The sequence below is a fragment of the Pleurodeles waltl genome, chromosome 4_1 (assembly GCF_031143425.1).
Source record: "Pleurodeles waltl isolate 20211129_DDA chromosome 4_1, aPleWal1.hap1.20221129, whole genome shotgun sequence".
In the NCBI taxonomy this organism is placed as follows: domain Eukaryota; kingdom Metazoa; phylum Chordata; class Amphibia; order Caudata; family Salamandridae; genus Pleurodeles; species Pleurodeles waltl.
The window spans coordinates 1259557-1274559 of record NC_090442.1 but is presented as its reverse complement, the minus strand read 5'-3'; positions in this window follow the sequence as shown (position 1 = coordinate 1274559).

Sequence of the window (15003 nt, the reverse complement as noted above, 5' to 3'; positions counted from 1 at the left end):
TTTTAACGCCTGCTTAGGGTGGGTATTGAAAGAGGGCTTCCATTCTTTAGAACGGGCCCCATGTTATCAGTTTGGCGCTACTCCTGCAGAGGACATCAATAGCGTCACAAAAATGGCACTATTGCCCCCTACCCTGCGCCATGGTGCGCCGGATTTAAATACAGCGCACACATGGAGGCAGCAGGGGGTGCTAAGGGGCACAGGGAAAGGGGCGCTGCACTCGGTGCAACGCCACGTTCCATAAATCTGCCCCTGAGTCTTTTTCTCTTTTAACATCTGTGTGTTTTTTGGGCTGATCTGCGCCTCCATTTTCACTTTCAGAGTTGGCCACATCTTCTAATAGTTTGTGAACAGATTACTATTCAACCTGTTCTAGGATTGCAAGCCGAGGAGGAACTCTCAGCCCATCTTTTAGAAAAAAATTCCAAATGAACTCTACATTTTATGTGTCTGGTTTTCAAGTGCGCTGATTTGATTTATATTTAGGCACCATTGTGAACACGCGAACACTACAGGATCGATTCACTTACACTGTGCACGAGGTTTGCACAACAGTGATTCAAACTGGTACAAACTATTGATTTGGGCTTTACTTTCCAGCCCAAAACTTTATTTGTGCTAGAAACTAGTCCTAAAGTAATGCAAAGGAGGCGTTGTGATCTTCTAACTCTGTAAAAGAATAACCCCTTTTCAAGGCAGGGCTTGGAAGGATTCATGCTTTCTTTTCTCCTGACCTTTCTATGACAGCATGGGTGATACCTGCACAGAACACATCTAAGCACAGCACTCTGTACTGGAAGGATCGTGGAGCTGATTCCTAGGGGAGAGGTCCCTGTCTCCTGGCTCACAAGGGAAGATCTGTGCTACCTTCGATGAGACCTGGTGATGGGAGTCGAGAGCGGCAGCTCCTGCTGACTCCTGAGAGGGCCTTTCAGCGACTCTAAAGAAAGTCATTGCTCAAGGGATCAGGACCTCTGTTGTGAATAGGTTTAAACATAAAGAGCTCCGTTTGAAGTACTTCTACATGAGTACTCATTTGTGTACTCGTAAAGGCCTCTGTGAATACTAGTGCTCTAAGGGGCAGATTTACGACATCTGGAGCAGGGCAGCTTGCGCCAACGAGAATAGGCAGGAACACACAACATTTATGCAATACAACACATTTCTGTCCTTTCCCCCTACCCTTGCACCATGGGGGCAGGGGTTTCATTCCATGCAGACACCCGCTCACCATGGAGGCAGGGGTTTCATTCAATGCAGGCACCCTTGCACCATGGTGGCAGGGGGCTTCTATTGCATGCAGGCACCCTCGCACCCTCGCACCATGGTGGCAGGGGGATTCCATTGCATGCAGGCACCCTCGCACCATGGTGGCAGGGGATTCCATTGCATGCAGGCACCCTCGCACCATGGTGGCAGGGTCTTCCATTGCATGCAGACACCCTCGCACCATGGTGGCAGGGGGCTTCCATTGCATGCAGACACCCTTGCACCATGGTGGCAGGGGCTTCCATTACTTTCAGGCACCCTCGCACCATGGTGGCAGGGGCTTCCATTACTTTCAGGCACCCTCGCACCATGGTGGCAGGGGTTTCCATTCCATGCAGGCACCCTCGCACCATGGTGACAGGGGGCTTCCATTCCATGCAGGCACCCTCGCACCATGGTGGCAGGGGGCTTCCATTCCATGCAGGCACCCTTGCACCATGGTGGCAGGGGGCTTCTATTGCATGCAGGCACCCTCGCACCATGGTGGCAGGGGGCTTCCATTCCATGCAGGCACCCTTGCACCATGGTGGCAGGGGGCTTCCATTGCATGCAGGCACCCTCGCACCATGGTGGCAGGGGGCTTCCATTGCATGCAGACACCCTTGCACCATGGTGGCAGGGGCTTCCATTACTTTCAGGCACCCTCGCACCATGGTGGCAGGGGTTTCCATTCCATGCAGGCACCCTCGCACCATGGTGGCAGGGGGCTTCCATTCCATGCAGGCACCCTTGCACCATGGTGGCAGGGGGCTTCTATTGCATGCAGGCACCCTCGCACCATGGTGGCAGGGGGCTTCTATTCCATGCAGGCACACTCGCACCATGGTGGCAGGGGGCTTCTATTGCATGCAGGCACCCTCGCACCATGGCTGCATGCAGGCACCCTCGCACCATGGTGGCAGGGGCTTCCATTACTTTCAGGCACCCTCGCACCATGGTGGCAGGGGTTTCCATTCCATGCAGGCACCCTCGCACCATGGTGGCAGGGGGCTTCCATTCCATGCAGGCACCCGCGCACCATGGTGGCAGGGGGCTTCCATTGCATGCAGGCACCCTCGCACCATGGTGGCAGGGGCTTCCATTGCATGCAGACACCCTTGCACCATGGTGGCAGGGGCTTCCATTACTTTCAGGCACCCTCGCACCATGGTGGCAGGGGTTTCCATTCCATGCAGGCACCCTCGCACCATGGTGGCAGGGGGCTTCCATTCCATGCAGGCACCCTTGCACCATGGTGGCAGGGGGCTTCTATTGAATGCAGGCACCCTCGCACCATGGTGGCAGGGGGCTTCCATTCCATGCAGGCACCCTCGCACCAAGGTGGCAGGGGGCTTCTATTGCATGCAGGCACCCTCGCACCATGGCTGCACGCAGGCACCCTCACACCATGGTGGGAGGGGGCTTCCATTTTTGCATGCAGGTACCTTCGCAACATGGTGGCAGGGGTTTCCATTACATGAAGGCACCCTCGCACCATGGTGGCAGGGGGCATCCATTCCATGCAGGCACCCTCGCACCATGGTGGCAGGGGGCTTCCATTGCATGCAGGCACCCTCGCAACATGGTGGCAGGGGCTTCCACTGCATGCAGACATCCTCGCACCATGGTGGCAGGGGGATTCCATTGCATGCAGGCACCCTCGCACCATGGTGGCAGGGTTCTTCCATTTCATGCAGGGACCCTCGCACCATGGCTGCATGCAGGCACCCTCGTACCATGGTGGGAGGGGGCTTCCATTGCATGCAGACACCCTTGCACCATGGTGGCAGGGGGCTTCCATTATTGCATGCAGGTACCCTTGCACCATGGTGGCAGGGGTTTCCATTACACGCAGGCACCCTCACACCATGGTGGCAGGGGGCTTCCATTCCATGCAGGCACCCTCGCACCATGGTGGCAGGGGGCTTCCATTGCATGCAGGCACCCTCGCACCATGGTGGCAGGGGCTTCCATTCCATGCAGGCCCCCATCGCAGCACGGTGGCAGGGGGCTTCCATTGCATGCAGGCACCCTCGCACCATGGTGGCAGGGGGTTTCCATTGCATGCAGACACCCTCGCACCATGGTGGCAGGGTGCTTCCATTCCATGCAGGGCTCTAAACAATCCTTAGAGACGTTTCCCGTCTGTGTGTGCTGAAGAATGCAGCTCACATCGAAAGAGGAAAGAACGAGGGGAAATAAAGACTTTACTCCTTGTTGCTCCTTCCCTGGGGTGGAGTAAGGTTTGGTGCATCCCCGGGTTTACACATCCTTGTAAGTCTGGGGAAGCATCGAAATCCATGGGTGTTGCATGGGGACACTCCCGCAACGCCCACGGAACGCCTCCCTAGCGCAGAGTAACGTAACGCAGCGACTTGCGCTGCTTTCCCTTACTCTGTATATTTGACGCACCATGGTGGCAGGGTGCTTCCATTCCATGCAGGGCTCTAAACAATCCTTAGAGACGTTTCCCTTCTGTGTGTGCTGAAGAATGCAGCTCACATAGAAAGAGGAAAGAACGAGGGGAAATAAAGACTTTACTCCTTGTTGCTCCTTCCCTGGGGTGGAGTAAGGTTTGGTGCATCCCCGGGTTTACACATCCTTGTAAGTCTGGGGAAGCATCGAAATCCATGGGTGTTGCATGGGGACACCCCCGCAACGCCCACGGAACGCCTCCCTAGCGCAGATTAACGTAACGCAGCGACTTGCGCTGCTTTACCTTACTCTGTATATTTGACGCCATTCAAAGCCACGGAAAGTGGCTCTGGGTGGCCTTATAGATATAGTTGAAAAGTTAGCGCTGCTGGTGCATCAATAAAAGTGATGCAAGCGGGGCGCAAACCTCTCATAAATATGCCCCTATATGTCCAACTTTCTTTTACTAAAAGTGCATAGAAGTTATAGCGCTTTTCACAAGTGCTAATGACATTGGAATATTCCCTCAATATTTCCATTTTTTTAGGTCAATTCACAAAGGCATTTATGAGTTCCTGACGTAGTACTGCAGGAGTACTATCTCCCAAACTCATGAATGTTTTGTGAATGGCTCCAGTGACTCGTGCCTAGAAGCACATGTGAGCTTTCATGTCCAGCCACAGTAGAGGGCCCCAAGCTTTGGAGAATTGATCCCTTCTTCTGAGGCTGGCGACCACCGAACTGCGGCTTTCCGCTCTCTCTGGAATGTAGTGTAAGGTGGATTCGTGGAGCGCTGCTTGTCACCCATGAGGTGCGGCCTCTCAGCTTCACCACAGTGGTGTAGCAGCCAGAAGCCACTAATATGGAAAGTACAAAGTGATACTGTGGGTAACAATGTTTTTTCCAAAAGTCGGAGCTCAGCTGAAAAAATCATAAAAAATTGAGGGGGTAGAGTTACTAAGGTTTTATGCGGCAGTTATGTAACTTTTATGGTGCACCCCAATGCAAAATCCTTTTTGACATTTATTAAGCCACGCAAAGCCACCTTGTGAGCCTTCGCAATCTTGAGTAAATACACAGTAAAGCGGGAATGAATGCTGCTGCCGTGCGTTAATTTGCACCAGGGAGGCGTTCCACGGGTGCAGCGTGGGCGTTCCCGTGCATTCACTACCGGACTTTGGTGCATTTCTAGATTAATTAAAGCTTGTAAACCTAGGAATGTCTCTTTTCCAATTAGGCGTAACAAGAAGAAATATGTTTATTTCTCCTCGAGAAGGAGAAATATGTTTATTCTCCTCGTTGTTTTCTCATTCCATGTGCGCTACATTCTACAACATACATAGAAAGAGGAAAACACCTTTAAGATGGTTCTTGTGCAGGAAGGGGTCCCCTCCTCCACCAACAATCCTGGTGGCAATGCAGGCGTCCTTGGGCTGGGATGCAAGGGGGGCTGCTTTGGCGCTAGGCAGCACCCAATGCGCAGCCCTGGAAGCGAGCGGACACGCACCCTCCGGTACTCGAAGGGAGAGTGAGAGGGGCAGAGAGAGGGGCAGAGAGAGAGAGCAAGGAGAGGGGTAGAGAGAGGGGCAGAGAGAGGGGCAGAGAGAGAGGCAGTGAGAGGCAGAGAGAGAGGGCAAGGAGAGAGGCAGAGAGAGGGGCAGAGTGAGGGGCAGAGACTGAGGCAGAGAGCAGGGCAGAGAGAGAGGTAGAGAGAGGGGCAGAGAGAGGGGTAGAGAGAGAGGCAGAGAGCAGGGCAGAGAGAGAGGTAGAGAGAGGGGCAGAGAGAGAGAGCAAGGAGAGGGGTAGAGAGAGGGGCAGAGAGAGGGGCAGAGAGAGAGGCAGTGAGAGGCAGAGAGAGAGGGCAAGGAGAGAGGCAGAGAGAGGGGCAGAGTGAGGGGCAGAGACTGAGGCAGAGAGCAGGGCAGAGAGAGAGGTAGAGAGAGGGGCAGAGAGAGGGGCAGAGAGAGAGAGCAAGGAGAGGGGTAGAGAGAGGGGCAGAGAGAGGGGCAGAGAGAGAGGCAGTGAGAGGCAGAGAGAGAGGGCAAGGAGAGAGGCAGAGAGAGGGGCAGAGTGAGGGGCAGAGACTGAGGCAGAGAGCAGGGCAGAGAGAGTGGTAGAGAGAGAGGCAGAGAGAGGGGCAGAGAGAGGGGTAGAGAGAGAGGCAGAGAGAAGGGCAGAGACTGAGGCAGAGAGAGGGGCAGAGAGAGAGGCAGAGAGAGGGGTAGAGAGAGAGGCAGAGAGAGGGGCAGAGAGAGGGGTAGAGAGAGAGGCAGAGAGAAGGGCAGAGACTGAGGCAGAGAGAGGGGCAGAGAGAGAGGCAGAGAGAGGGGCAGAGAGAGGTGTAGAGAGAGAGGCAGAGAGAAGGGCAGAGACTGAGGCAGAGAGAGGGGCAGAGAGAGAGGCAGAAAGAGAGGCAGAGAGAGGGGCAGAGAGAGAGGCAGAGAGAAGGGCAGAGACTGAGGCAGGGAAAGAGGCAGAGAGAGGGGCAGAGAGAGGGGCAGAGACCAAGGCAGAGAGAGGGGCAGAGAGAGGGGCAGAGAGAGAGAGCAGGGAGAGAGGCAGAGAGAGGGGCAGAGAGAGAGAGAGAGCAAGGAGAGAGGCAGAGAGAAAGGCAGAGAGAGATGCGGGCAGAGAGAGTGGCAGAGAGAGGCAGAGACCGAGGCAGGGAGAGGACCAGAGAGAAGGGCAGAGAGAGGTCAGGGAGAGAGGCAGGGAGAGGGGCAGAGAGAGAGGCAGAGAGAGGGGCAGAGAGAACGGCAGAAAGAGGGGCAGAGAGAGGGGCAGAGAGAAGGGCAGAGAGAGGGGCAGAGAGAAGGGGAGTGAGATGGGCAGAGAGAAGGGCAGAGAGAGGGGCAGAGAGAGGGGCAGAGAGAGGGGTAGAGAGAGAGGCAGAGAGAAGGGCAGAGACTGAGGCAGGGAAAGAGGCAGAGAGAGGGGCAGAGAGAGGGGCAGAGACCAAGGCAGAGAGAGGGGCAGAGAGAGGGGCAGAGAGAGAGAGCAGGGAGAGAGGCAGAGAGAGGGGCAGAGTGAGGGGCAGAGACTGAGGCAGAGAGAGGGGCGGAGAGAGAGGCAGAGACCGAGGCAGAGAGAGGGGCAGAGAGAGAGGCAGAAAGAGAGGCAGAGAGAGGGGCAGAGAGAGAGGCAGAGAGAAGGGCAGAGACTGAGGCAGGGAAAGAGGCAGAGAGAGGGGCAGAGAGAGGGGCAGAGACCAAGGCAGAGAGAGGGGCAGAGAGAGGGGCAGAGAGAGAGAGCAGGGAGAGAGGCAGAGAGAGGGGCAGAGAGAGAGAGAGCAAGGAGAGAGGCAGAGAGAAAGGCAGAGAGAGATGCGGGCAGAGAGAGGGGCAGAGAGAGGCAGAGACTGAGGCAGGGAGAGGACCAGAGAGAAGGGCAGAGAGAGGGCAAGGAGAGAGGCAGGGAGAGGGGAAGAGAGAGAGGCAGAGAGAGGGGCAGAGAGAAGGGCAGAAAGAGGGGCAGAGAGAGGGGCAGAGAGAAGGGCAGAGAGAGGGGCAGAGAGAAGGGGAGTGAGATGGGCAGAGAGAAGGGCAGAGAGAGGGGCAGAGAGAGGGGCAGAGAGAGGGGCAGAGAGAGGGGCAGAGAGAGGAGCAGAGAGAAGGGAGAGAGAAGGGAGAGAGAGGGGCAGAGAGAAGGGAGAGAGAAGGGCGGAGAGGGGGACAAAGAGAGGGGCAGAGAGAAGGGCAGAGGGAGGGGCAGGGAGAAGGGGAGTGAGAAGGGCAGAGACAATGGCAGAGAGAAGGCCAGAGAGAGGGGCAGAGAGAAGGGCAGAGGGAGGGGCAGGGAGAAGGGGAGTGAGAAGGGCAGAGACAATGGCAGAGAGAAGGGCTGAGAGAGGGGCAGAGAGAAGGGCGGAGAGAAGGGCAGAGAGAGGGGCAGAGAGAGGGGCAGAGAGAATGGCAGAGAGAAGGGCAGAGAGAGAGGCAGAGAGAGGGGCAGAGAGAGGGGCAGAGAGAAGGGGAGAGAAGGGCAGAGAGAGGGACCGATTGAGGGGCAGAGAGAGGGGCAGAGAGAGGGACCGATTGATGGGCAGAGAGAAGGGCAGAGAGAGGGGCAGAGAGAGGGACCAATTGAGGGGCAGAGAGAGGGGCAGAGAGAGGGGCAGAGAGAAGGGCAGAGAGAGGGGCAGAGAGAGGGACTGATTGAGGGGCAGAGAGAGGGACAGAGAGAGGGGCAGAGAGAGAGGCAGAGAGAGGGGCAGAGAGAGGGACCGATTGAGGGGCAGAGAGAGGGGCAGAGAGAGGGGCAGAGAGAAGGGCAGAGAGAAGGGCAGAGAGAGGGGCAGAGAGAGTCGCAGAGAGAAGGGAAGAGAGGGGGCAGAGAGAAGGGCAGAGAGAAGGGCAGAGAGAGGGGCAGAGAGAGAGGCAGAGAGAAGGGCAGAGAGAGGGACCGATTGAGGGGCAGAGAGAGGGGCAGAGAGAGGGGCAGAGAGAAGGGCAGAGAGAGGGCAGAGAGAAGGGCAGAGAGAGGGTCCGAGAAAAGGGCAGAGAGGAGGGCAGAGAGAGGGGTAGGGAGAGGGGGAGAGAGAAGGGGAGAGAGGAGGCAGAGAGAAGGGCAGAGAGAGGGGCAGAGAGAGAGGTAGAGAGAAGGGCAGAGAGAGGGGCAGAGAGAAAGGCAGAGAGAGAGTCCGAGAGAAGGGCAGAGAGAAGGGCTGGGAGAGGGGCAGAGAGAGGCAGAGGGAAGGGCAGATAGAGGGGCAGAGAGAGGGCCATAAAGAGGGGCAGAGAGAAGGGCAGATAGAGAGGCAGAGAGAGGGGCAGAGAGAGGGGCAGAGAGAAGGGCAGAGAGAGGGTCCGAGAGAGGGGCAGAGAGAGGGGTAGAGAGAAAGGCAGAGAGAGGGACAGAGAGAAGAGCAGAGAGATGGGCAGAGAGAAGGGCAGAGAGAGGGCAGAGAGAGGGGCAGAGAGAAGGGCAGAGAGAGGGTCCGAGAGAAGGGCAGAGGGAGGGGCAGAGAGAGGGGCAGAGAGAAGGGCAGAGAGAGGGGCAGAGAGAAGGGCGGAGAGAGGGGCCAAGAGAAGGGCAGAGAGAGGGGCACAGAGAGGGGCACAGAGAAAGGCAGAGAGAGGGGCAGAGAGAAGGGCAGAGAGAAGGGCAGAGAGAGGGGCAGAGAGAAGGGCAGAGAGAGGGGCAGAGAGAGAGGCAGAGAGAAGGGCAGAGAGAGGGTCCGAGAGAAGGGCAGAGAGAGGGGCAGAGAGAGGGGCAGAGAGAGGGGCAGAGAGAAGGGCAGTGAGATGGATGGAGAGAGAGGCAGAGAGAGGTGTGTGTGTCAGTGGAGAGAGACAGCGGAAATGCTTCCCGTCTGCTGAGATATGGGCATTCCCGCCCTCTGCACTGGCGATCAGAGTGCTGCCCGCTGCTCCGCGGTGACAGGGCGTCTGCGTTGCAGGCAGGATTGTTTTTGTGTCGGAGGGACACGTCTAGCAGCGTGTGCTGCAGAATACAGCACACATAGAAAGAGGAAAAATAGGAGAAATAAAAGTACTTCTCCGTGTCCCCCCTCTATTGGGAACGCGTGTCATGTTCAGGCAGCCTCGGGGAATCTGGGAGCAGGAAGCTGGCTCTCCACGAAGTGCACGAACAAGAAGCGCACGTGCAGAGTCCAGTGGATGCGCCATCGCTCTGCAGCGGCAAACGCAGACAGTACAAATGCTCTATTTTGTGGTAGTGCGTGCGAGCAGTCAGGATAATCACAGGGCAGCGCTAGGCATTTGTTGTGCTCACAGAGGCAATAAATAAGACACACTCAGAGAATAAATCTGAGACAAATTTAGAAAAATAACACTTCTTTTATATATACTTCGAAACCAATAACTTCATTATAAGGTGGGCACCGCCTGTGTTTGACTCTACGCAGCCACCTGCAGGATGTGGACTTCACTTACACCCTCAGACGTGTGTAACAATACTCCCTAGAGCAGAGAAACGGAAATGCTTTGCCATTAGCAGGAAGAGGCTGACCTCAGAATCGTCATGGCGATAGGGCCCTTCGTGAGGCGCTCAGCGCTTGAAGCGCCTTGAAGCTCGCCTCAGGGCTGCGTGGTTTTGTGGTCTCACATCCTCTCACACGTCATAGACCGGTGATATGAAATGAATGCAGCGTGAGCTGCCTCAGGATGTGGACGGGCTGCAGCCGTCCTCCGCACAGGTGCGGCCTCTCAGCTTCACCGCACTGGTGTAGCAGCCGGAGCCACTGATATGGAAAGTACAAAGTGATACTGTGGGAAATAAGGTTTTTTCCATAAGTCGGAGCTCAGCTGACAAATCACAAAAAATTGAGGGGGTAGAATTACTAAGGTTTTATCGGGCAGTTATGTCACTTTTATGATGACCTACTCCCTTATTCTTGATCTGCCCTGCTTCCTTCTTAATGCACTCCTGCCTGACTCTGATGTACCCTCTCTCTGACTCCTGATTTACCCCCTACCTGACTCCTGTTGCACCTACTCCCTTACTCTTGCTCTGCCCTGCTTCCTTCTTGATGTACCCCTGCCTGATTCTTGATGTACTCCTGCCTGACGTTTGATGTACTCCTGCCTCATTCTTGATGTACTCCTGCCTCATTCTTGATGTACCCCTAAGTAACTTTTGATGTGTGCCTGCCTGACTCCTGATGTACTTCTTCCTGACTCCTGATGTACTCCTGCTTGACTCTTAATGTACCCCTGCCTGACTCTTGATGTACCCCTGCCTCACTCTTGATGTGCCTCTGACTCACTCTTGATTTGCCCCTGTTGGACACCTGATGTACTCCTGCCTGCCTCCTGATGTACTCTTGCCTGCTTCTTGATGTACTCCTGCCTGACTCCTAATGTACCCCTTGCCTGTCTCTAGATGTACTCCTGCGTGACTATTAATGAACCCCCTGACTGACACTTGCTCTTCCCCCTTTGACTCCTGATTAACCCCTGTCTGACTCTTGATGTACTTCTTGCCTAACTTCTGATGTACTCCTGTCTGACACTTGATGTACTCGTGCTTCACTCTTAAAGTACCCCTGCCTGACTCCTGATATACTCCTTCCTGACTCTTGATGTACTCCTGCATGAATCATGATGTACTCCTGCCTGACTTTTGATGTACTCCTGCCTCACTATTGATGTACTCCTGCCTGACTCTTGATGTATCAGCTGCCTGACTATTGATGTTCCCCTGCCTAATTCTTGATTTACTCCCTGACTGACTCCTGTGTCCCCTTCAACTGACTCCTGATGTACCCCCGCCTAATTCTTGCTGTACTCCCTGCTTGACCCTTGATGTATGCCTGCCTGACTCCTGATGTACCTCGCCCTGACTCTTGCTGGACCACTTGCCTGACTCCTGATGTACTCCTGCCGCCCTCTTGATGTACTCCTGTCTCACTTTTTATGTACCCCTGTCCCACTCTTGATGTACACCTTTCTCACTCTTGATGTACTCCTGCTTGACACCTTGATGTACTCTGCCTGCCCCCTGAGGTACTCCTGCCTGACTTCTGATGTGCTCTGCCTGACTCTTGATGTGCCCCTGTCGACTCCTTATTTACCCCCTTCCTGAATCTTGATGTACTCCTGCCTGACTCCAGATGCACACATGCCTGACTCTTGATGTACTCCTGCCTGACTCCTGATGTACTTCTGCCTGACTCTAGATGTACCCACTGCCTGACTCTTGATGTACTCCGGCCTGACTCTAGATGTACCCGCTGCCTGACTCTTGATATACTCCTGCCTCACTCTTGGTGTATCCCTACCTGACTCCTGATTAACCCCTGCCTGGCACTTAATGTACCCCTGTGGGACGCCTGATGTACCTCCTGCTTGATTCTTGATATACTCCTGCTTCACTCTTGATGTTCCCCTGCCTGTTCTTGATGTACCCCTCCTGACTCCTGATGTACCGCTGAGCCTGAGTCCTGATGTACACCTGCCTGACTCTTGATGTACCCCTGCATGACTGCTCATGTACTCCTGCTGACTCCTGATGTTCCACCTAACTGACTCTTGATGTACCCCTGCCTGACTCCTAATGTACTCCTGCCTGATTATTGATGTACTCCATTCTGATTCTTGGTGTACTCCTGTCTGACTTTTGATGTATTCCTGCCTCATTCTTGATGTACTTCTGCCTCATTCTTGATGTACTTCTAAGTAACGTTTGATGTGCGCCTGCCTGACTCCTGATTTACTTCTTCCTGACTCTTAATGAACCCCCTGACTGACACTTGCTGTTCCCCCTCCTTGACTGCTGATTAACCCCTGCCTTTCTCCTGATGTACTCCTGCCTGATTCTTGATGTACTCCTGCCTGAATCTTGATGTACTCCTGCCCGACTTTTGATGTACTCCTGCCTCACTATTGATGTACTTCTGCCTGACTCTTGATGTACCCACTGCCTGACTATTTATGTACCCATGCCTGACTCCTAATTAACCCCTGCCTGACTCTTGATGTACTCCTGCCTGACTCTTGATGTACTCCTGCCTAATTCTTGATGTACTCCCTGACTGACTCCTGTGTCCCCTTCACCTGACTCCTGATGCACCCACTGCCTGACTATTGATGTACCCATGCCTGACTCCTAATTAACCCCTGCCTGACTCATGATGTACTCCTGCCTGACTCTTGATGTACTTCTGCCTTGCTCTTGATGTCCCCCTGCCTGACTCCTGTTGCACCTACTCCCTTATTCTTGATCTGCCCTGCTTCACTCTTGATGTACCCCTGCCTGACTGCTGATCTACTCCTGCCTGACTCTTGATGTACCCCCTTTCTGACTCCTGATGTACCCCCTACCTGACTCCTGATGCACTGCCCTCTACCTTCCTGACTCTTGATGTACTCCTTCCTCACTCTTGTTGTACTCCTGCCTGACTCCTGATATACCCCCTTTCTGACTCCTGATATACTCCTGGCTTATTCTTGATGTACTTCTGCCTGGCTCTTGATGTACCCCTACCTGTCTCTTGATGTACCACCTGCCTGACTCCAGATATACTCCTGCCTCATACTTGATGTACTTCTGCCTCATTCTTGATGTACTTCTAAGTAACTTTTGATGTGTGCCTGCCTGACTCCTGATTTACTTCTTTCTGACTCTTGATGTACCCCTGCCTCACTCTTGATGTACCCCTACCTGTCTCTTGATGTACCACCTGCCTGACTCCAGATGTACTCCTGCCTTACTCTTGATGTACTCCCTCGTGATTCCTGATGTACCCTCTTTTTCTGACTCTTGATGCACTCCTGCCTTACTCCTGATATACTCCTGCCTGGCTCTTGATGTACCCGTGCCTGACTCTTGACGTCCCCCTGCCTGACTCCTGTTGCACTTACTCCCTTATTCTTGATCTGCCCTGCTTCACTCTTGATGTACCCCTGCTTGACTGCTGATGTACTCCTGCCTGACTCTTGATGTACCCCCTTTCTGACTCCTGATGTACCCCCTACCTGACTCCTGATGCACCCCTTCTAACTTCCTCACTCTTGATGTACTCCTGCCTCACTCTTGTTATACTCCTGCCTTACTCCTGATATACCCCCTTTCCGACTCCTGATATACTCCTGGCTTATTCTTGATGTACTTCTGCCTGGCTCTTGATGTACCGCTACCTGTCTCTTGATGTACCACCTGCCTGACTCCAGATGTACTCCTGACTTACTCTTGATGTACTCCCTCGTGATTCCTGATGTACCCTCTTTTTCTGACTCTTGATGTACTCCTGCCTTACTCCTGATATACTCCTGCCTGGCTCTTGATGTACCCCTGCCTGACTCTTGATGTATGCCTGCCTGACTCCTGATGTACCCCCTGTGCCTATCTTTTGATGTACTACCTGCCTAACTCCTGATGTACTCCTGCCTGTCTCTTGAAGTATCCCCTGCCTGATTCTTGATGTACTCCTTCCTGTCTCCTGATGCTCCCATGACTGACTCCGTATGCACCCCTTCCTGACTCCTGATGTACCCCCGTCTGACTTCTGATGTAATGCCTATGCCTGATTCCTGATGTACTCCAGCGTGACTCTTGCTGTACCCCTGCCTAACTGCTGATGTACTCTTGCCTGACTCCTCATGTACCACCTGACTGACTCCTGATGTACTCCTGCCTGAGTCTTGATGTTCTCCTGCCTGACTTTGTATGTGCTCCTGCCTGCTTCTTGATATACTCCTGCCTGACTCCTGATCTACCTCTTTCCTGACTCTTGATATAGCCCTGACTCTTGATGCACTCCTGCCGCACTCTTGATGATCCCCTGCCTCACTCCTGATGTACCCCTGTCTCACTCTTGATGTACTCCTGCTTGACACCTTGATGTACTCTGCCTGACTCCTGATGTACTCCTGCCTGACTCATGATGTAGTCCTGCCTGACTCCTGATGTACCCCTCTCCTGACTCTTGATATAGCCATGACTCTTGATGTACCCTTGCCTCACTCTTACTGTACCCCGTCTCACTCCTGATGTACCCCTGCTTGACACCTTGATGTACTCTGCCTGACCCCTGATGTGCTCTGCCTGACTCTTGATGTACCACCTGCCTGACTCCTGATATACCCCTACCTGACTCTTGATGTACTCCTGCCTGACACCTTGATGTACTTTGCTTGACTCCTGATGTACTCCTGTCTGACTTTTGATGTACCCCTGTGTAACTCCTGATTTGCCCACTTCCTGTCTCTCGATGTACCCCTTGCTTGACTCCTGATATACCCCCACCTGACTCTTGATGTACTTCTGCCTACCCTTGATGTACTCCTGCCTGACTCTAGAAGTACCCGCTGCCTGACTCTTGATATACTCCTGCCTCACTCTTGATGTACCACTGCCTGACTCCTGATTAACCCCTGCCTGGCACTTGATGTACCCCTGCGGGACTCCTGATGTACCTCCTGCTTGATTCTTGATGTACCCCAGCTTCACTCTTGATGTGCTCCTGCCTGTCTCTTGATGTACCCCCTTTCTGACTCCAGATGTACTCTGTGCCTGACTCTTGTTGCCCTCCTGCCTCACTCTTGATGTGCCCCTACCTGACTCCTGATGGCCCTCCTTTCTGACTCCTGATGTACCCCCTCTCTAACTTCCTGACTCTTGATGCCCTCCTGCCTGACTCTTGATGTGCCCCTACCTGACTCCTGATGACCCTCCTTTCTGACTGCTGATGTACTCCTGCCTTACTCCTGATGTACTCCTGCCTGACTCCTGATGCACCCCCTCTAACTTCCTGACTCTTGATGAGCTCCTGCCTCACTCTTGTTGTACTCCTGCCTGACTCCTGATACAACCCCTTTCTTACTCCTGATGTACTCCTGCCTTACTCCTGATGTACTTCTGCCTGGCTCTTGATATACC